The sequence below is a fragment of the Schistocerca americana genome, chromosome 3 (assembly GCF_021461395.2).
Source record: "Schistocerca americana isolate TAMUIC-IGC-003095 chromosome 3, iqSchAmer2.1, whole genome shotgun sequence".
Lineage (NCBI taxonomy): Eukaryota > Metazoa > Arthropoda > Insecta > Orthoptera > Acrididae > Schistocerca > Schistocerca americana.
Window position 1 is genome coordinate 867043162 of NC_060121.1, and position 24538 is coordinate 867067699.

Below are 24538 nucleotides of genomic sequence, written 5' to 3' on the forward strand. Positions count from 1 at the left end.
ACGACTCTGACAGGTGAGACGTACGTAAGCATTCTGTCTGATCACCTGCTGCCATTGATGTCCATTGTGCATTCCGGCGGACATGGGCAATTCAAGGAGGACAATGCGACACCCCACAAATCAAAATTGCTACAGGGTGGTTCCAGGAACACTCTTCTGAGTTTGAACACTTCCACTGGTCACCAAACTCCCCAGATATGAACACTATGGAGTATATCTGGGATGCCTTGCATCGTGCTGTTCAGAAGAGATCTTCACTCCCTCATACTCTTATGGATTTATGGACAGGGATGCAGGATTCATGGTATCAGTTCCCTCCGTCGCTACTATAGACATTAGTCGAGAGTAGTAGTAGTATAATGGGGTCCTCAGCCTATTTTGATATCAAATTGATATGCAAATTCATTAAATTGATCAATTAATCACCCCCGCTCCCACCCACCCCCGTCCACCCCTGACCACCGCCACCCCTGGATGATGTCTCAGCCTGCACGTGTGTCCCAGCCCTCCCCACCCTTCCCCTCCCCCCAACCTACCCTATTGGGGGAATTTCGAGTTTTGGGGGCAATTCCGAATTTTCGCTGTACACATGAACTGTCATTTCAGAGGACATGATATTAACAGAACTTATTGATGGAAATTGTTTATAAAACGGGAATAAATAGTAGAAATCGGAAAAGAAACGATTCAGAGAATGGGAAATCTGAGAAGGACATAATTTGCATTTCATAAGACATGGGTACTCTTGTTTAACTTCCGATCGTTTCATCGCTTTATATATTGCGATCGCAAAGTCATTAAAACGCTGCGCGATGCGCTGCTGACCACCGTCGCCTAGTGTAAGGACTTCGCTACTGTAGCTTCTGAGTGGCCACCAGCTTTCCCTTATAGCCCGGTCCACACGCAACGATCTGTCTGCGCAGACATCGGCGCAGATGTCTGTGCATGCAAAAGATCGCTGCAAATGTGGTGCGTTCACACGACACAAACCTCAATCTACTACTCGCCCGCCATCTGTCGGTGTAGAAAAGAAATATCAGTGGCAAGCGACTACGCCCCCCGTAAACGTCAAAAATTTAATTTAATTATTTTCAAATATAGAAATGGAGGAACATCTGTTGTGGTCTGTGTTCGCAACTTGTGTTGCAAAAAACATTCAGACCAACCGCAGGAAACAGAGAAAGTGGTCAAAATGGTGTAGACAGTGGCTGCTCAAGCGAAAGCAGTTTTCTCACGTAAATTTACTGCGAGATTTGCAGGGCGAACCTTAAGAAAGCCAAACAGATCAAAATACCATAACGTTGGCTGGTATACTTGATCTACTCCTACACCAGATCTTCTAGATTTCTGAACTTTGGATAACTCTTTTCGGTAAACAGTTCGAAACGAATTTTTCAATTAGAGCATTGTATGGTGCTGTCTTTTTGTCTCGGTCACTATATTCTTTACTTTTAATCTTCCACAAACTTTTTTTTTTTTCTTTATTGTATTTCAATTCCACATCGGGGCGGGCTGGCAGCAGCATATGCGCTGCTCTTCAGCCGAAAGACATAGAACAAAACAAGAGAAGACATTTAAAAACAGCAAAGGAGAGAAGAAGGCGAACATAGATATAAAAAGGGAGAACATCATGGAAGGCAATATACAAAAAACGGGGTGACTGTAAAATGGAGATAAAAAACTGTTTAAAAGTAGCACACACAAAAAGCCACACACTGCGACGATTAAAAGAACACAAGGCACAGTATGACTGGAGCATAAAGGTGTTGACGGATGGCATAGCACACAGCGTAGCACTGACGGCGAACCTCAAGGCAGTACACAAAATCACACCTCTTGACGCACACGAGAAACAGCACGAAACACAACACTGACGTGGCACACTGATGATGAGCAATACAGAGGATCTGCCAGGTTCAAGGAGATGAGGGAGACCTGAAGAAGGGAGGGAGGGGAAGAGATGGGGGAGGGGAATGGGGGGCGCTCGGAAGAGGGCCAGGTAGGGAGGGATGTGGGAAGGAGAGAGGCAAGTATGGGGTGCAGGGTCTCAGGGGAGGGGGGGGATGGAGGAAAATCCGCTCTGGGAGAAGGAAGAAAGAGGAGAAGGGGGCCCTGGGGAGGGGGGGGGGGAACAAGGCCGGGTTATAGTTGGAAGGAAGGGTATATGTCACGGCGAAGTTCGTCATCCGGGAGGGGAAGGCGTTGGAAATTGCCCTGATGAAGGAGATGGAGGGTGTGGAGGTGGAGAGAGGGAGGGATACAGCGATAGAGGCGCGGCAATGGGCGGGGGGTGGAGAGGAAGGAGGAAACCAGAGGGTGGGGGGGATCAAGCCTGCGAACAATGTAAAGGATGCGGAGATGTTGGAGGAACAAGAGGAGGTGGGGGATTCCACAAACATGGGTGGTTTCTATATATTTCAATGAATTCACTAACAAACTCTCGAGAACACTGACGAGTATCAGCCATTTTAATGCCATGTGCGCACAAATACAAACACTAGACTGAGCAAACAGCTGTTTCGCGCCAGATTTGCGGCGATCTCCTGTCCACACGCTCCAGCTTGTCTGCGCAGATGTGGTTTGATTCCACAGATTTGAGAGGTTTCGCTCAAACCTCCAACTCCAACTTCCAGGTTTGCACACACCTCAGGTTGGTGCAAATCTTCTGTCCACACGCAACGATCTGTCTGCGCAGATGTGATGTGCGCAGACATTTGCGCAGACAGATCGTTGCGTGTGGACGGGCCTTATCAGGCAGCAGTCCCTTGCCAGCGCTGGAGGCGCCCCACTGCCGCCCCGTCCCCTTACTAGCTGCGAGCAGCTACATCCAATTTGCGATCCACTTGCCGACAAAAGCAGGATGTTTTTGGAAAGGGGCCTCTACTTGTTTCACAGATTTTTTTGTGTCCCCTAGCAACTGCCCGCATCAAGTAGAAAAAGGACGCAAAGTTAACGTCTTCCTCCCCAGTGGAACAACGAACCCTCTGCCATGCACCATAGGTGGCTAATGGAGTACGTGTATAGATACAGATACAGATGTCCATAGCTGGGACGTACAGAAGGCGGAGTGCTGGTGCAGTGTTGAGTGAGGTCGTTCCCGGTGTTGCGCAGGTTCTGCACGGAGCGTGACTCGGTGGATTCCTGCCGCTGCTCCGTCAGCGCCAGGCCCCAGCTGTTGAGGCAACGACCGCAGCAGTGCGCGTGCGCAGAAGCCGTCACAAACAGGCCACTTTGCCGCTGTACGCCTCAATTATCAGAGCAGGGCGGAATGTCGCCTTCATCCTCCCGACTGCGAAGCTGATAAAGCAGCTTCCCGACGCGTAGCCAATTATATCATCAAATCGATACAGCTGCCAATTATAATTACCTACTTCATAGTAACAGAAGGGCAGGAAATGTGTTGTGAGAAGAGCAGCCCGCCTTCGGACCAGAAACGTCCACAATAGGTCCAATTCTTGCAGTAAGACAACTTGACGGGTACTGTTACGACTATGGAAAGGATGCGACAATAGACGGCTATCTTACAAGTGAACCTCTCCAACGTACCCCCCTCAGATTTAGTGGTAAAAGGACCGAGTCGATAGCCCGTCAAAACCTGAACACAGGTCACGTATAAAGACAGGTGCAACATTCAATAAATTGTGACAGCTATGGTGCCGCGGTTAAGTGTTGCCATTTCTATACAAAATGCCGGCATGGTAGCATAGCGTGTTCGGTCAGAGAGCTGGTTAGCCTGTGTAATAAAAAAACTGAGTCGAAGGATCAACAAACGAACTTTAACGGACGTCATGTGACGTCCGCAACGACCAAACACAACGATCAACAACGAACAAAATGGAAAAAAAGAAAGAAAAAAAAGTGTTTACGGTGATGAATTGCGAAGCGGACGAACCGGGTTCTAAAACATCTCGTGCCACTTATTTTTATTTTATTTTTTCACAGCTTTATGAACTGTGCGTCCGGCCACTAAAATGTTTGTTCTCTTTCTATAGTCTTGGCAGTTATCATTTTATACGAGAGTGAGTCAAATGAAAACCTTAAATATTTTTAAAATATTATTTATTGTGCAGAAGTGGTGAACAGCAGTATCACTTTTCAACATAATCTCCCCCACGCTCAATGCAAGTCCAAAGTGCATAAATTCCTTTAGCAAAAAGTTTTTTTTGTAGTCCGCGCAACCACTCACGCACCACGTGGCGTACCTCTTCATCAGAACGGAACTTCTTTCCTCCCATTGCGTCTTTGAGTGGTCCAAACATATGGAAATCACTTGGGGCAAGGTCTGGTGAGTATGGTGGATAAGGAAGACACTCAAAATGCAGGTCTGTGATTGTTGCAACTGTTGTACGGGCAGTGTGGGGCCTTGCATTGTCATGTTGCAAAAGGACACCTGCTGACAGCAAACCACGTCGCTTTGATTTGACTGCAGGCCGCAGATGATTTTTAGGAGATCTGTGTATGATGCACTGGTGACAGTGGTCCCTCTAGGCTAATGCTCCAAAATGACGCCTTTTTCGTCCCAAAAGAGAGTCAGCATAGCCTTCATTGCTGATAGTTCTGTTCGAAAGTTCTTTTTCGGTGATGAGGAATGGCGCCATCCTTACTCGCTCTCTTCGTTTCCGGTTGGTGGAAGTGAACCCAGCTTTCGTCCCCAATAACAATTCTTGCAAGGAAGCCATCAGCGCCGAATAAGTTCTTCACAAGCATCAACACGTCGTTCTCTCATTTCAGGAGTCAGCTGCCGTGGCACCCATCTTGCAGACACTGGTGCATCTTGCAGACACTGGTGTGCTGACCCATGACTAATCTGTAAACATACTGCAATGTTATTCAGTGTGACTCGGCGATTTCCCTTGACTATGGCTTCAACTGCTGTAATGTTATGTGGAGTCACAACTCGTTGTGCCTGACCTGGACGAGGAGCATCTTCAACTGAAGTCACACCATTTGCGAACTTTCTACTCCATTCGTAGACTTGCTGCTGTGACACACATGTATCAACGTACTGAACCTTCATTTGTCGAAGAATTTCAATAGGTTTCACACTTTCACCACGCAAAAACCGAATAACAGAACGCTGTTCTTCCCTGGTGCAAGTCGCAAGTGGGGCGGCCATCTTTATACTGATACTGCGCCGGTATGTGTGCATCTGCACTATGCTGCCACCTACAGACCATTCTGCACGCTGTTTGTAGCACGCTTACCAACTTACAGCATAAGGGCGCGAAATTTCGATTTGTTATTACAAATTTAAGGTTTTCGTTTGACTCACCCTCATAGATTGGTTATAGAATATAAGTCATGTGGTGAGAATACATTACCGTCGCAAGTAAATGTGATGAATAGTGAGAGCGGGCGTGATACCAAAAAGGCGTCTCACAGAAACGAAAACAACAAATAAAGGGATGCGAACTATGTTACAATAAAGGAATTCAAGAGTCGAAACTTCCAAAACAGAAAGCAACTTCAAAAACGTTAAAAACATATGTTCTGGGAAATCACAGAGAAACTGAGTGATTGTGAAACTCTTGCGTTCATTTGTTGAATCTTATATGACAAGCTGTTACGTTTTCATCATTTTCTAGGGAGTGATCAGTCACATTCACATTCATACGAACACCTAAATCGGGCAAGGTGGCATACAATTTAGGTGCGTCGATAACAGATTCCTATCATATGACACACATACTGTCACCAATGCCGTGTATGACACACCAGACGTGTTTTCCGGTGAAAGATTCGGCTCACTTGTCGCCTTGTCATCAAAAGTTTGCCGTTCCCATTCGAAAGCCACTTCCTTTCGGTTGTTAAAACTCTGCTGTTCGGCGACACCAAATTGGTGTGAGCGTAGCATCGCGCAGTGGCGACAGCACTTTAGTAGAAATGGTTCAAATGGCTCTGAGCACTATGGGACTTACTTAACATCCGATGTCATCAGTCCCCTAGACCTTAGAACTACTTAAACCTAACTAACCTAAGGACATCACACATCCATGCCCGAGGCAGGATTCGAACCTGCGACCGTAGCGGTCACGCGGTTCCAGACTGAAGCGCCTAGAACCGCACGGCCACTACGGCCGGCTAGCATTTTAGTATCTTTTGCATTATGTTGGTGCTTCATTTAGGTAAATATATAAGTACTTGTGCCCTTTCATCATGGCAGACGAAAAAGACGATACATGATTATTTACGATGAATGCGCGGAGCAAAACTTGGAGATTGCCACTACATGGCATACGTCTCATGATCCGGTTGACAGACTACCCGGTCACATAAAGCAACACCAGATAATAGGCCTACGTATTTCCGAAACGAATAAACGAAAACGAAGAGACTGCCATGTATGTTCAAAAAAAAAAAAAAAAAAAAAAAAAAAAAAAAAAAAGAAACAACAAACCTAATGTGCAAGTCCTGTGGAGTTGCGGTAATCTTGGAGACTGTTTTGCTGCATATCATATGAAAGAGAAATACTAAATACCAAAGACAATGCAAATAAACAAATATATGAAACAAATAAATTTTCTACTTAATTACGTAGGCCCATATATATATCTTCGAAATTTCATGAAGGTAGGGGAACATGGTTGAGAACTTACGAGAATTAACGATGAGATTAGTAAAACGTAACAATTTATAATCTTCCGATAATGTCAAGAACGGCCGGCGACAAGCCAAGTAATCCGAATTAGCGCTGCCGGCGCCAAGCGAATAAATTTGTACGAGACGTGCGGTCGGCAAAATGTTAATAGAGTGATTGGGCAGAATCAACTATCATTGTCGGTCCCTTCCTTACACCCCTCTGTTGCAAACTGACGTTACACCACGACACAGACACAAGTTTGAATACAGCGGAAAAAGTGCACGAGGAAGTTTTGAACACGGCGCGCCTGCTTGGCAGTCTATGAGGCCGTTGCTTCTCGTCTTTCCTCAACGTTGCACTTTGTTAAGGTTGGAGCGTTCAACTGTCTCTATTTATTTATTTTTCACAGTTCAATACACCTTCTTCCTGTTTTCATGCTTGATCTGTGTTCAGTTTTTCACGGGCTGTCCACTGGGCCATCTTACCACTAAAGCTGAAGCGGGTGCGATGGGGAGTTTCCTTTGTTGGAAGTGAAGTAGGCACATTACAGAACCATTTGTTGCAAAATACCGACGTTAATTATTGACAGCAATGTGAAATAACTAATAGAATTCGACCTTGGGAAAGATCAGTTTGGTCCCATGAGAAATTTATAAATACGCAAAGGCGTAACACTGATCGTAGACGATAGTTTGAAGAAAGGCAAACCTGCATTTATTGCGGATTTTCAGAAAGCTGTTGACAATTTTGACTGAAATATTGAAATATAATCCTTCAAATTCCAAACACAGCAAGGTTAAAATACAAGGAGCAAAAGATTATCTACAGCTACCACAGAAGCTAGAGTGCAGTTGTGAGTCGAAGGACATGAAAGGGAACTGAAAATTGAGGAGGGAGTGAGACAGAGTTGTGGATTATCGTAACTGGTGTTATTCAGTCTATACAATGAGCAAGCAGTAAACAAAAAATGAGGAAAGGGAATTAACGTTCAGGGAAAGCACAGGCAGTCTTTATGCACTGACAGGCTGGGACTCTCAAGAACTGCAGAAGGTGTTTGTAAAAAAAGCGCACTAAAGCAGCAGAAGGGATCAGCCACTAGTTCCAAAGAGCTACCTGCAGTCGCGCTAGCACAACGAGTGCGCATAGGGAGATAAAAAGAATGGCATACAATGGATGAGCAACTCCTCATGAGATACGTAATCCTATAATCTAAGCTAAGTGGTGATTGGACAATGAACGACTGGAAACGAGCGGTTTGGAGAGATGAATCACGGTATGCCCTGTGGCAAACCAATGGAAGGGTTTGGGTTTGGCGAATGCCTGAAGAACGTTACCTGCCATCTTGCATAGTGCCAGAGTGACGTATGGAGGAAGTGGTGTTACGGTATGGGAGTATCTATCGTGATCTGGTGTGGCATTAGTGCCCCATGTTGGTCCACATTTTATTACATTTCATCATACAGCAGAGCAAGGTTCAGGCTGCTATAAGGGGCACTGAAATGAAAAAATGACAGGTGGAAAAATCTAAGCAAACCGTTTACTATTCCAAAAATAATCGCCATAACTGTTAATGGAAATGGAAATGAGCATTTGGCGTCATTGGCCGGGAGGCCCCTTGCGGGGCAGGTCCGGCCGCCTTGCTGCAGGTCATATTACATTCGACGCCACATTGGGCGACCTGCGCGCCGGGTGGGCATGAAATGATGATGAAGACAACACAACATCCAGTCCCTGAGCGGAGAAAATCTCCGACCCAGCCTGTTAATATATTTATCTCACTGTTAGACAAGATGGTCAACTCCTTCATAAAAAAAGAAAAAAAAATGATTGCGGTTGCCCGCGGAATCATGACTATACCCAGGCGTGCACTCTCCGACCGAAGCAAATCGACGGCCACGAATATCTTTCTTCAGGCCTCCGAAAACATGGAAATCGCATGGGGAGGGATGAGAACTCTATGGAAGAAGTGTAATGTTTTCCCAGAAACACTTCAGCAGCGCACTCGAAGGGACAGGCGCTCCAGCTTCAGGAATGTCATGGTGACCTCTTTCCTTGGCTGCAAGGGCCAGTTGCTCACTGGCTTCCTGGAACACAGTGCAACAATTAACGTACACAGGAACGTGGACACATTGCACAAATTGACTCGCGCTAGCAAGTCCAAACGCCCAGGAATGTCGACGAACGGCATCATTCTGTTGCTGGGTGATATCCACCCATATGATGCCAAGGCTGTTTCGAGTACACTGCAGAATTTTCGCTGGAAAGCCCTAACACATCCTCGGTACAGTCCATCTGTCCCATTTGTTTGCTGCAGACGAATAGCTGTACAGCTGGGTACAGTCATGGTTCCGTAGTATGTCACTATTTTACTTTTGTAAGCCAGTAATGCTCGTTGACGCAGTAAACAAACCATACGGTGTATATATACATATATATATATACATATATATATATATATATATATATATATATATATATATATATATATATATATATAATGTAATAGGATCTTCCCACGTCTCTGTTGTACACCTCACATATTTGAAAGGTGCGATAGGCAATAATGTCTCTATCATCGAAACTCTCAAGTCTTCCTACTTTGGACACTTTGTCTCCTGGATACCGTACTACGGCTACAGTAACCTAACCATTACATCTACATCTACATTTACATGCTTACTCTGCAATTCACAGTTAAGTGCTTGGCAGAGGGTTCATCGAACCACAATCATACTATCTCTCAACCATTCCACTCCCGAACAGCGCGCGGGAAAAACGAACACCTAAACCTTTCTGTTCGAGCTCTGATTTCTCTTATTTTATTTTGATGATTATTCCTACCTATGTAGGTTAGGCTCAACAAAATATTTTCGCATTCGGAAGAGAAAGCTGGTGACTGAAATTTCGCAAATAGATCTCGCCGCGACGAAAAACGTCTTTGCTTTAATGACTTCCATCCCAACTCGCGTATCATATCTGCCACACTCTCTCCCCTATTACGTGATAATACATAACGAGCTGCCCTTTTTTTCACCCTTTCGATGTCCTCCGTCAATCCCACCTGGTAAGGATCCCACACCGCGCAGCAATATTCTAACAGATGACGAACGAATGTAGTGTAAGCTGTCTCTTTAGTGGACTTATTGCATCTTCTAAGTGTCCTGCCAATGAAACGCAACCTTTGGCTCGCCTTCCCCACAATATTATCTATGTGGTCTTTCCAACTGAAGTTGTTCGTAATTTTTACATCCAGGTACTTAGTTGAATTGACAGCCTTGAGAATTGTACTATCTATCGAGTAATCGAATTCGAAGGGATTTCTTTTGGAACTCATGTGGATTACCTCACACTTTTCGTTATTTAGCGTCAACTGCCACCTGCCACACCATACAGCAATCTTTTCTAAGTCGCTTTGCAACTGATACTGGTCTTCGGATGACGTTACTAGACGGTAAATTACAGCATCATCTGTGAACAACCTAAGAGAACTGCTCAGATTGTCACCCAGGTCATTTATATAGATCAGGAACAGCGGAGGTCCCAGGACGCTTCCCTGGGGAACACCTGATATCACTTCAGTTTTACTCGATGGTTTGCCGTCCATTACTACGAACTGCGACCTTCCTGACAGGAAATCACGAATCCAGTCGCACAACTGAGACGATACCCCATAGGCCCGCAGCATGATTAAAAGTCGCTTGTGAGGAACGGTGTCAAAAGCTTTCCGGAAATCTAGAAATACGGAATCAACTTGAGATCCCCTGTCGATAGCGGCCATTACTTCGTGTGAATAAAGAGCTAGCTGCGTTGCACAAGAACGATGTTTTCTGAAACCATGCTGATTACGTATCAATAGATCGTTCCCTTCGTGGTGATTCATAATGTTTGAATACAGTATATGCCCGAACACCCTTCTGCAAACCGACGTCAGTGATATAGGTCTGTAGTTCGATGGACTACTCCTACTACCCTTCTTAAACACTGGTGCGACCTGAGCAATTTTCCAATCTGCAGGTACAGATCTATCGGTGAGCGAGCGGTTGTAACTGATTGCTAATTGGGGAGCTATTGTATCAGCGTAATCTGAACGGAACCTAATCGGTACACAATCTGGACCTGAAGACTTGCCCGTATCAAGCGATTTGAGTTGATTCGCAACCCCTAAGGTATCTACTTCTAAGAAACTCATGCTAGCAGCTGTTCGTGTTTCAAATTCTGGAACGTTCCATTCGTCTTCCCTGGTGAAGGAATTTCGGAAAACTGCGTTCAATATCTCCGCTTTAGCGGCACAGTCGTCGGTAACAGTACCATCGGCACTGCGCAGCGAAGGTATTGACTGCGTCTTGCCGCTTGTGTACTTTACATACGACCAGAATTTCTTCGGATTTTCTACCAAATTTCTAGACAATGTTTCGTTGTCGAACCTATTAAAGGCATCTCGCATTGAAGTCCGTGCCAAATTTCGCGCGTCTGTAAATTTTAGCCAATCTTCGGGATTTCGCGTTCTTTTGAACTTCGCATGCTTTTTCCGTTGCCTCTGCAACAGCGTTCGGACCTGTTTTGTGTACCATGGGGGATCAGTTCCATCTCTTACCAATTTATGAGGTATGAATCTCTCAAATTGCTGTTGCTACTATATACCTTGGATCTTATCATTATTTTGCAAAGTAAAATTCAGAACACACCCACAAAACACTGAAGGACCGTGCAAAAACACTTGTCCATTGACACCATTTTCAGTGCTCATCTCGATGTTATCTACAGCTTTATACACTGTAAGATGCGAGAACGCCTTCTCCTCCCATATTAATGGGGCATCTCTCAGTAAGTCGTCAAATGAGATTGAGACATTATTGCCCATCGCACCTTTCAAATATGTGAGGTGTACAACAGAGACATAGGAAGATCCTATTACATGTCTACTATGCCTTTGGTTCTTAGGACGAGGAATCATTGCAAAATAAACGAGTATGAGTATGTGTGTGTTTGGGTGAAAGGAGCACTCAATTGTTATAAGATTAAACTTGTTGGTGATCTACCTCATTATTATAGAAATTAAATAAAGTTCCTTTCCTTATCCTTATCTCCCGTGAGATTTTTTTTTAACAAAAACATTGATCCACTTATGCAGTCTGCGTTTGTTGCAGTGTGACATTGAGCGGGACTTAGCCGCTGGCGCGCTCAGCAGTAGTCGCGCCGAGCTCGCATTGCTAGTAGTGGCTTGAGCCGTTTGAGAGGAAGGTATTACTAGGCCCGTCCGAGGCTAAGAGTCGGCAACCGGAAGTAGATGACTGTGCTCGCTCCTCGCAACCGGAAGTTGCGGTTACATCACGTGGTACTACACTACTGGCCACTAAAATTGCTACACCAAGAAGAAATGCAGATGATAAACGGGTATTCATTGGACAAATATATTATACTAGAACTGACATGTGATTACATTTTCACCGGCGTTGCCAGGTGAAACGTTGTTGTGATGCCTCGTGTAAGGTGGAGAAATGCGTACCATCACATTTCCGACTTTGATAAAGGTCGGATTGTAGCCAATCCCGATTGCGGTTTACCGTATCGCGACATTGCTGCTCGCGTTGGTCGAGATCCAATGAATGTTAGCAGAATATGGAGTCGGTGGGTTCAGGAGGGTAATACGAAACGCCGTGTTGGATCCCAACGGCCTCGTATCACTAGCTGTGTAGATGACAGAAATCTTATCCGCATGGCTTTAACGGATAGTGCAGCCACGTCTCGATCCCTGAGTCAACAGATGGGGACGTTTGCAAGACAACCATCTGCACCAACAGTTCGACGACGTTTGCAGCAGCATGGACTACCGGCTCGTAGACCATGACTGCTGTTACCCTTGACGCTGCATCACAGACGGGAGCGTTTGCGATGGTGTACTCAACGACGAACCTGGGTCCCCGAATGGCAAAACGTCATTTTTTCGTATGAATCCAGGTTCTGTTTACAGCATCATGATGGTCGCAACCGTGTTTGGCGACATCGCGGTGAATGCTGATTGGAAGCGTGTATTCGTCATCGGCATACTGGCGTATCACCCGGCGTGATGGTATTGGGCGCCATTGGTTACACGTCTCGGTCACCTCGTGTTCGCATTGACGGCACTTTGAACAGTGGACGTTACATTTCAGATGCGTTACGATCCGTGGCTCTACCCTTCATTCGATCCCTGCGAAACCATACATTTCAGCAGGATAATGCACGACCGCATGTTGCAGGTCCTGTACGGGCCTTTCTGGATACAGAAAATATTCGACTGCTGCCCTGGCCAGCACATTCTCCAGATCTCTCACCAATTGAAAACGTCTGTTCAATGGTGGCCGAGCAACTGGCTCTTGATGAACTGTGGTATCGTGTTGAAGTTGCATGGTCAGCTGTATCTGTACACGCCATCCAAGCTCTGTTTGACTCAATGCCCAGGCGTATCAAGGCCGTTATTACGGCCAGAGGTGGTTGTTGTGGGTTCTGATTTCTCAGGATCTATGCACCCAAAGGTTTATAATGTTCTAGGGTATTCCGAATCTTTGAATTTTCTGCCACAACTTACCTCTGGATGTACTGACAAAGACTTTCTTAAAATCAGCAAATAGTATTGCCATTTATAATGCCAATACTTGTCTATGGGTTCTTTCGGTATGAATAGCTGGTCAGTAATTGAACGATTCTTCACAAATCCCGCTTGTTTCTCTTTTATTATCTCTTTTAAATATGGTTCTAATTTTTTCTGGAGGATCTTGGAGAACACTTTATAGGCAGTGGTAATTACTGAGATGCCGTTATAGTTCCTGCGTTGTTATTTGTGACCCTTTTCATGAATTGGTATTATTGCCGCTTCTGTCCACTAATCTGGCATTCGTTCTTCATTCCAGATGTTCGTAACAAGTTTGTGTAATTGTTTTGCAATTTTTATTCCTCCCTTCTTAAACAATTCAGCTCTTATGTCATCTTCCCCTGGAGCCTTATTGTTTTTTAGTATTTTCATTGTCGGCGGCTCCACGACGGGATTTACACACTCATAATTACGTTGTTGCCCCATTTCCGCACTTCTGCCTATACATTTAGAAGCTCCTCAAAATATTCCCTCCAAATTTCCATACCTTTGGATCTTTCCAGAACTATATTGCACTTTTATCTTTGACGCCACATATCCGTGGTATTTACCTTTTTCTGAAAAATCTGATTGATCTGTAAAAATCATGTTTCCCTGCACTTTTATCCTCCTCTGCTCTTTTGATTAAACTATCCACATGTTCTCCCTTTTTCCTTCTGATAAGATTTTTAGTTTCTCTATTAACATTTTCATATTCTTCTTTACTTTCAACGGACTCCTCTTGTAGGTGTTTTTCCTTTGCAGCTCTTCTTTCTTTCACTTTTTGCTTACATTCTTTCGAAAACTATGAATTTTTCGTCGTTCTTTTTCTTTTTCCGGATACTTATAGTGCCGCTTCTTCCACATTTGTTAATATCATTTGCCAGTGGTCTTCAACGTCAAGATTGTCTCCAATTGATAGAACATCAAATTTGTTTTGTAGCTTAATCACAAACACCTGTGCTTTCCCGTTATCCTTCAATTTGTCAATGTTATGGTCTTTCATGCTCTTTCCCTCCATTTGGCTTTTCTATGGTTATTCTTTGGCGTACCTCTGTTACGACTAGATAATAGCCTGTGCTTGCCTCGGCTCCTCTTATGGTTTTCACACTCATTACACTGCTTTCATGTCTTTGATCTACCAAGACATGGTCTATTTGGTCTTTTGTTCTTCCATCTGGTCATACCCAAGTTACCTCGTAAATATCCTTCCGAGGAAAGCATGTGCTCATAACCTTTAGGTTAGCTGCAGTTGCACAGCTTAGTAACCTCACTCCATTATCATTACTTTCAACATGTAGACTTTCAGTTCCAGCTATTCCTTTCCAACTTTAGCATTGGCATCTCCCACACTGAACTTCATATCATATCCTGGTGTCTTACTAATTACCTCTTCAAGTATTTCATAAAAACTATCTTTCTTTTCATCCTCCGCTTCCTCGGTCGGAGCACATAATGTAACTATTGTTATATTTGTGAATCTACCTTTTAGTCTCATGTCAACTATTCTATCATCAATCGGTTGGAAATCAATTACTGCCACTGCTAAAATTTGCTGACCATAAAACCTACACTCTTCTGGAACTTTCCATGTTCCGATCTGCTGTAGTATAGAATGTGCCTGTCCGTTTCCAGTTTTCCTGTTCCTGGATGTCTAATTTCTTGCAGTGCTACAAGATCTATTTCATATCTGCCGAGTTCTTATGACAGAATATTGAGAGTTCCAGATGTTGTCAAAATCCTAATGTTCCACATTCCAACATTGTTCGTAAGGCCGGACGCGGTGGTCTAGCGGTTCTAGGCGCTCAGACCGGAACCGCGCAACTGCTACGGTCGCAGGTTCGAATCCTGCTTCGGGCACGGATGTGTGTGATGTCCTTAGGTTAGTTAGGTTTAAGTAGTTCTAAGTTCTAGGGGACTGATGACCACAGCTGTTAAGTCCCATAGTGCTCAGAGCCATTTGAACCATTGTTCGTAAGTCGTTTTCTATATTCCTTGTTTCTGCTTCCCTCCGAGGCATTTGCCTGACGTTTCGTAATAGGTTCTTTTTTATGGGACGTGTTGTTAGCCCAGTGTCCAACCCCCAGTCCAGTTATTTTTTCGCGGTGAGTATTTTATTTCTACACTATCGTCCGACTCCACTGGCGGCAGGGCCAGCGAGCTTTCCCCAATTGCAATGGGGACGTGCCCGATAGAGGTAACTGGCAAATCCCCACACGGGGCACTTGCAACCTACTGTATGTCTTCAATTATTTGCTGGGTGTATTCCGATCTCTGCCTTCCTCTACAGTTTATACCTTCAACAGCTCCCTCTAGTACCGTGGAAGTTATTCCGTGGCGTCTTAGCAGATGTCCTATCATCCGGTCGCTTCTTCTTGTCAGTGTTTCCCATAAATTCCTTTCTTCGACGATTCTGAGGAGAACCTCCTCATTATCAGTCCACCTAATTTTCAACATTCTTCTGCAGTACCGCATCTCGAACGCTTCGATTCTCTGCATTTATGCCCACTGTTGTCGTTGTTGGTTTGATGTCACAGTAACTCACTTCTGTCTTACCTTCCTGCCAGCTGGTGTGGCCGAGCGGTTCTAGGCGCTACAGTCTGGAACCGCGCGACCGCTACGGTCGCAGGTTCGAATCCTGCCTCGGGCATGGATGTGTGTGATGTCCTTAGGTTATTTAGGTTTAAGTAGTTCTAAGTTCTAGGTGACTGATGACCTCAGAAGTTAAGTCCCGTAGTGCTAAGAGTCATTTGAACCTACCTTTCTATTCACAACGAATCCTACTCCCGTTATACCAATTTCTGCTGCTGTTGATATTAGTCTATACTCGCCTGACCATAAATCCTTTCCTTATTTCCATTTCACTTCGCTGAGTACAGCTATATGTAGACTGAGCATTATCATTTCCCATGTCGGATTTTCTAGGTTCCCTACCACGTTCAAACTTATTTTCCACGTCCTGTCTCGTATAACGTTATCCTTTCGTTGGTTATTCAGTCTTCTTGTCGCCTGACCATAAATCCTTTCCTTATTTCCATTTCACTTCGCTGCGTACAGCTATATGTAGACTGAGCATTATCATTTCCCATGTCAGATTTTCTAGGTTCCCTACCACGTTCAAACTTATTTTCCACGTCCTGTCTCGTATAACGTTATCCTTTCGTTGGTTATTCAGTCTTTTTGTCGCTGTCACCTCCTCCTTGTCATCCCCTCCCAGAGATCCAACTGGGGAACATCATGACACTTTTCAGTAACAGGCCAAATGTCCTGTGAATATGCATCATATGTCTTAAATGTAGTGGTTTTCACTGACTTCCTGCAACGTTATGCCACTGATCATTGCGGATTCTTTTAGGGGCCGTTTCCCACTCCAAGGACAAGAGAGTGCCCTGAATCTCCGTCCGCTCCACCACCCTCTTTCACGATGCAGTTGGCAGGACCAGGTCACTTCTTATTCTAGAAGTCTTCGGCGGCCATAGCTGACGATTTTCATTCAGAATTTAAGTACTGGTGAGGTCTGAACCCAAGCCCCAGTACGTTTTGATTACTAGTCAAATACGCAACCCTAAGACTACAGGTGCCTTACGTCATTATGAGACGCAATTATATAATGTCGTTGTTAATTTGGATAATGAAGTAAGTCCAAATGCATAAGGCATACTGACATAATAAAATTGTGGTCAATACATCTCAAAGTGCTTAAGTGCATCCACTGTCAGCTTCGTTTCACAGTGCTTTTATGCAAATTGTAGCTGAACTTCTACGATGTTTGGAATGTAGCACAAGAGGTACTGGCAGAAGTAAAGCTCTACGGGCGCGTCGTGAAATGCGCTTGGGGAGCTCATTCGGCAGAGCACTTGACCCGCGTAGGGCAACAGTTTGATTCCTATTTCATGACAAAGCTTTACGTGTTGAGAAGTTTCAAATCATTGCACTCTCCGTTGGGGACTGTAGATTCATTCTAGGGACATTACTCATTGGATGTAACTTTAGAACTTGTAGTCTGCAGCCTCCATAAGACGGAATGCCATTGACGAGGTAGCTTCATCTACTCTTCGCTGCTCTAGAAACTTACTCGACTGTAATGTACCCACGTAAATGAGAGAATTCCACTAATTAACGGCCCTGGAATGTTCCAGCAGTATGCTGAAAAGGAAGAAGGAAAGAAGTAGACTGAGATTTAACGTTCGGTGCACGACGAGATCATTAAAGACGGAACAGCAGCTCGCTTTATGCGAAGACAGGGAGGGAAATGGACCGCGTTCTTTTCACTTGAAACGTACCGACGTTAGCCATAAGCGCTTTAGGGTAACCACGGAGAACATAAAACTGGAATGCGAGTCCAGTGTCTTAAGACTGCACCACTTCCCTCGCTGCTGCTGTGTGTAACTAGACCGAAACATCGCCTTCCGTTTTAATACAAAGATCACTTATCGTCCACCGATGACCTCAGCAGTTTGGTCCCATAGGAACTTACCACAAAATTTTCACTTCTCGTCCACACGTTAGACCGTTTGTCATCTGGATGGCTGTTGTTTCAAAGGAGGTTCAGATGGTATGTGATACAATTGTTACATCCTGGCTGTACTCTGCCTGAAGAATCTCTGTTTATACATGTTAGTCTGTATTTATCGTACTGCGCACCTAGTTGCTGTTCCCTAACGTATGTCATACATACTTTATCCCAAAAAATTATCAAAGGCACATACATTATATCATTTCTCTGTGTTTTTCTACGTAACTCAGTCAATAGATGTTTGCTTGTTCAATGCGAAAGACAAGCAACCAGCCATCACAAAAAGGGGGGTTTATAAACTCACATGCCGTGAGTGTCAGTCTTGCTATATTGGACAGACGGGGAGGTCAATCTGCACCTGGCTTAAAGAACGTCACAGAAGCTGGAGATTGAAGAAACCTGATTCAGCTTTTGGGGAACTTCACCTGAACAATAACCACAAATACATAATAGATGTACAAGTCTTACAACAGAGGAAAAGAGGGCTAAACTCAACCAATTAGAAATTTTACAAATTAAAAGACAGATGTGTACATCCCTACACCGATTATTAAACGATCAAACCCAATTCATTTATTCACCTCGTTTAGACGCGTTTGCAACCCCAGGATAGAAACAAAACTGTGGACCTCAGTCCATCACTAAATAAACGCTCTTGGCTGATGCATAACTTTAGTCCTGTCACGTTAATTTAATTGCTGAATTGGGTTATTACATATCTAATTTGTTAAAAAATGGCCATTGACGTAATTTTGCATTGAGCTATGGATTGATACCTTAAGAAATTGAGGTGATTATCTTTGCCTTGTTATCGTGTTTATCTGTGCATTATCGTGTTTGGGAATCAGTAATGTACTTGAAAATGGGCTTATAACCCGAAACCTAGGTTGTGCAGTAACATTAATAATAAAATTTGTGAAACAAGGCAAAAACAGTCTTTGTTTAGTACACGCATTAATTAAACGCAATGGTTTCCATCTTCCCCTGATTTGGATTGCACAATAATGTAAATAAAAATGATCCTCAATAATGTATTACCACTCATATGGAATTATCTACGTTTTATGCTGTATAGAAGATGATAATCCAATCAACCGTCACAGTGCCTCCGGATGGGCGTAAATGGAACTTGTCTTGTTTTCACCACTTTTGCCAGCTGTCAGTTGCTTGTGAACATAAATACCTGTAATCGGCAAAATGTAACTGTGATCTCTATGGTGGTGAGAAGTGCGTATGTAATGTGAAGCGACTGGTGGATATGTTGTAAAAATTCAGAAGCATAACGTATGTTATAATTTCATAGATTATGTAACAAGAGAGTTTATCAAGTGAAAATACTGTAATTGTTAAATATTTTCGTATCAACTTCTGTTCATCCTCTTACAGATCCGATGTTAACAGCATAGCCCCGTCGAAACCGATCATCCAGTGAAATGCTTTTTTAGCGATCTTGACCTGAGAAGTTTTCTTCAGTTACCATACACTGCAGACCGCGTCCAGACTGATAATGTCAGGAATATATATAAAGAAAGCTAAAAGGTTAAAAGTAGCCATGTACGATTTGTTTTCAAAAAACGTCACAAAGTATCCCACGAAGTCAGCGACAGCTGTTCCCATTATCAAAAGAATTGCAGATGACTACATTCCGCAGCTTGGCATGTCGGTGTCCGTTTATCTGAAAAAGCATTCAACTTAACAGATAGAAAATGGAAAGTCTCCTATAGCAAAACAGCAAATTTCATTTAGAAAGTAGCCCCACAGGGAGAATAATTAGGGAATTTAGTAGATTTATATGTAAATATGCACCAAACAAACAAAGTGGGTAGATTATGCAGCACCATTTGAAGAAATAGTCAACGCTCTAATCAATCGAAGACATAAAGTCTGAAAATGAGTCCCTCATCATACTGTGGGACTTTATTTTACAGCTCCGTCTTGATCACACAAAAGCCTTTACACTTCACTATCACCGGTTTCGGCTACTGACATCTTCAGATATGTTTTAAAAAAAAGACAGAGATGTAACCAACTAAGTTCAGTTTGTTGAAGCTAAATCTGTAAAAGGCCTAGTGCTACATAAGATACATATAAAATATTTTCATGATTAACCGCCATGCACACCAGCCATGGATACTATAAAATATTCTGGTGAAAACATCACCGTCAAATTATACATGTAAGTACATAGTAAGTGCTGGTGATGATCTGGATGCGTCTGATATTTATACAAATAACTGAGACCAGCAGAGAGCACTGTAGCTAGGATACGTGAGTAACCAGTATCGAAAATTTAATAGTTAAAATGCAATATGTGTAGTCATTAATTAAAATGAATGCGTATGGCTAAATGAGCGTCTAATAATAAAACATGTACTGATATACAATATGTGCACATTAAAAGTGCAAATAGTAATAATGGGTAGCTTCTAGCCTTGCAAAGTAAAATATACTACTAGCCATTAAAATTGCTACACCTCGAAGATGACGTGCTACAGACGCGAAATTTAACCGACAGGAAGAAGATACCGTGATATGCAAATAATTAGCTTCTCAGAGCATTCACACAAGGTTGGCGCCGGTGGCGACACAAACAACGTGCTGACATGAGGAAAGTTTCCAACCGATTTTTCATACACAAACAGCAATTGACCGGCGTTGCCTGGTGAAACGTTGTTGTGATGCCTCGTGTAAGGAGGAGAAATGCGTACCATCACGTTTCCGACTTTGATAAATGTCGGATTGTAGCCTATCGCGATTGCGGATCATCGCATCGCGACATTGCTTCTCGCGTTAGTCGAGATCCAATGACTGTTAACAGAATATGGAATCGGTAGGTTCAGGAGGGTAATATGGAACGCCGTGCGGGATCCCAACGGCCTCGTATCACTACCAGTCGAGATGAGAGACATATTATCCGCATGGCTGTAACGGATCGTGCAGCCACGTCTCGATCTCTGAGTCAACAGATGGGGACGTTTGCAAGACAACAACCATCTGCACCAACAGTTCGACGACGTTTGAAGCAGCATGGACTATCAGCTCGGAGACCATGGCTGCGGTTACCCTTGACGCTACATCACAGACAGGAGCGCCTGGGATGGTGTACTCAACGACGAACCTGGGTGCACAAATGGCAAAATGTCATTTTTTCGGATAAATCCAGGTTCTGTTTACAGCATCATGATGGTCGCATCCGTGTTTGGCGACATCGCGGTGAACGCACATTGGAAGCATGTATTCGTACTGCCATACTGGCATATCACCCGGCGTGATGGCATGGGGTGCCACTGGTTACCCGTCTCGGTCACCTCTTGTTCGCATTGATGGCACTTCGAACAGTGGACGTTTCATTTCAGATGTGTTACGACCCGTAGCTCTACTCTTCATTCGATCCCTGCGAAATCCTACATTTCAGCAAGATAATGCACGACCGCGTGTTGCAGGTACCGTACGGGCCTTTCTGGATACAGGTAATGTTCGACTGCTGCCCTGGCCAGCACATTCTCCAGATCTCTCACCAATTGAAAACGTCTGGTCAATAGTGGCGGAGCAACTGGCTCGTCACAATACGCCAGTCACTACACCTGATGAACTGTGGTATCGTGTTGAAGCTGCATGGGCAGCTGTACCTGTACACGCCATCCAAGCTCTGTTTGATTCAATGCCCAGGCGTATCAAGGCCGTTATTACGGCCAGAGGTGGTTGTTATGGGTACTGATTTCTCAGGATCTATGCACCCAAATTGCGTGAAAATGTAATCACATGTCAGTTCTAGTATAATATATTTGTCCAATGAATACCCGTTTATCATCAGCATTTCTTCTTGGTGTAGCAATTTTAATGGCCAGTAGTGTACATAATTGTGTAAATGCTAGTATATAAAAGTTTAAAAATAAATTCCTGTCTATAAATTGAAATCTTTCAGCATGACAAAACAATTAACCATAACCGTAAGTGTAAGGTAATTAACGAAACAGTGACTATTAATTAAGAAGTCGATAGTCGATAATACGTCCGGAGTGGGAGCTCAATGGCGCCCCTCGTGGCTCCTCTGTATGACGTTTTTGTTTTCCTGCGGCGGAGCTCGCGGAAGATGGCCCAGTCTTCCCGCCGCCGCTGGAAGGCGCACGCTGCTGCACACCAAGCTGATGAGACGCTGGACGCTGCTCAAACTGGTTCGTTTCCCAGTGTTGCCGTTTTCTGTGTACGTAAATCTCCATTTCCTCGAGTAGGTTTAGTAACCGCTCCTTTGGCGCCCTATGCAACATTTTCATATTATCCTCTATGTTTCGTGCCGAATGTTTTTCACTGTCCTAACGTGTACCGAAAGCGCTATTATTTTGGTTATACATTTGCTTTCTAAAATGAGTTTTGAAATTCCTTCCTGTCTCAGACGCCCTTATTTCCAGTCAAACAAGTAATTACGCAGACGTTAAAAATGATTCAAATGGCTCTGAGCACTGTGGGACTTAACTTCTGAGGTCATCAGTCGCCTAGAACTTAGAACTACTGAAACCTAACTGACCTAAGGACATCACACACATCCATGCCCGAGGCAGATTCGAACTTCCGTCCGTAAGGGTCGCGCGGTTCCAGACTATAGCGCATAGAACTGCTCGGCCACACCGGCCGGCGCAGACGTTAAATTTTTATTATTAATATTAATGAGAAAACTGCTATCTATAATATATTTAAAAATCTATAAGGTTATTGTTAATAAAAATAAGATTCTGACTCTTTGGGGTAATAATAAATAGGAATCGGCTATATAAAAAACGTGTAGACGCAATGTGTAAAGAGACTTGAGAAATTTGTCACAGTGGACATCATATTGCGAGTAAAATATTTGTTTAAATATCTTCAACATTTCGCGGTCCTGTCAGCAACTGTATAAATATTAATTTTAATTTTAATAATCAACAGCCTCAGTTGCACCGTTTACGTAGAATTTACCTAGGTTTCAGTCGGGATAACCCAACCTTCTTCAGAATAACAGGAACTACCGTTAGTCCATAGTGGTCATCATCAAGTTAAAACTACAAATTCATAAATTATCGTCAGACTATAAAACATATCTGGAACTGACTCGGCCCCACTTCGCAGACGCGACGGCAAAAAGGTCTAATTCAACAGTGATTCTATATATATATATATATATATATATATATATATATATATATGTGTGTGTGTGTGTGTGTGTGTGTGTGAGAGAGATACGTTACATGAGAGAGAGCCGCTGGTACACTGGTGTGCAAGACTTAAAGACGAAAGCTAGTTTCGCATGGTGTGTCACTGCCAAGAAACATAGCTCACTGAAACTTGGATCATAGCTACACAGATCTGCTACAGTACAGTACAAAAGATAACTGAAGGAAATATATAAGTATTGGAACAAGGCGTGTGTGCAAGACTTAAAGACGAAAGCTAGTTTCACATGGTGTGTCACTGCCAAGAAACATAGCTCACTGAAACTTGGATCATAGCTACACAGATCTGCTACAGTACAGTACAAAAGATAACTGAAGGAAATATATAAGTATTGGAACAAGGCGGATTCTGCCGCAAAGTACCGTTATCCAAAATGGCGGCGATGACGTCATCCAAATTGTCGGCGATTACGTCACCCAAAATGGCTGCCATGGCTTCAGCTGATGACGCAAGTACCGTTATTCAAAGTGGCATATTTTGGCGGGAAGTTTGAATCATGACGGGAAAGTGCCACGTGCCCCTCTCCCAGAAAAATAGAAGTTCCAAGAGGATAACGCACCACACCACGGTTATCTATACTAAGTAAAGAAAATCATGGCAAGATAGCTCACTTAGCCTACCTCGGCTAACCTAAGTCATTCGACCGCCATCTCGTCCTACCAACTGATGCCAAGTTTGAATTCCAACAGGATAATGCATCAGACGCCAGTTATCTCTACTAAGCACAGAAATTCACGGGACGATAGCTCACTTGGGCTACCTTCACTAAACTAAGTCACCTGACCGCCACTTCCTCCTATGAACTGGTGCCAAATTTCAATTTCAGCAGTAAACAAAGGTCACTTGTGGTTTCACTGCTAAGCTAAGAAAATGGCACGAAAGAAAGGACACTTGTACTAACCTCCGTCACCCGACCGCCACATCCTCCTGTGGATTCGTGGGAAAAAAGGAGTAGGAGATAAGTCTGTATTGTTTAACCGATTTTGTGCAGATGTCCTCGCGACGAGGTCCAGACTCCAACTGCCTTAGTACACATCGCCACCAGCAGAGGGCGCTCTCATCTGTGACGTAATCCAATATGGCGGCACCCAATGTGTTCACCACGAAGTCCAAAGCACAACTGACTTAGTACATTTCGTCGCCGCCAGAGGGCGATACTGTGGCGTCAGGTGATGACACAAGTACCATTATTCAAGATGGCTGCATACATTTTTTTCGCCGTGTGCTCTAGGACGTAGCCACTGCACGATTCCATTACGTAATCCAAGATCGTCTGTTTTCTCTCTCACGCGTTTATAACGGGATACGCGGCGTGTGTATGGCCATCGAGCGTGCGACTGATGACGTCACAGCCTCCAGCCCGCATGTTCATACTCCCGCCACAGATAGTCTTCTGGAAATATCCTAACGAATGTAAGTGAACATATGTGACACCCACATCACACATCTAATGTATAAATTACCTAAGTACTTAATTCCATTTCAATTTTAATGATATTCAGTAACTGAATGTACCGTTTCAATATTCAATGATCAAATGAGAAGTTCCACATTTTCCCACTAGGAGGGCAGCATTCTCCCAACTGCCTTAGTACACATCGCCACCAGCAGAGGGCGCTCTCAT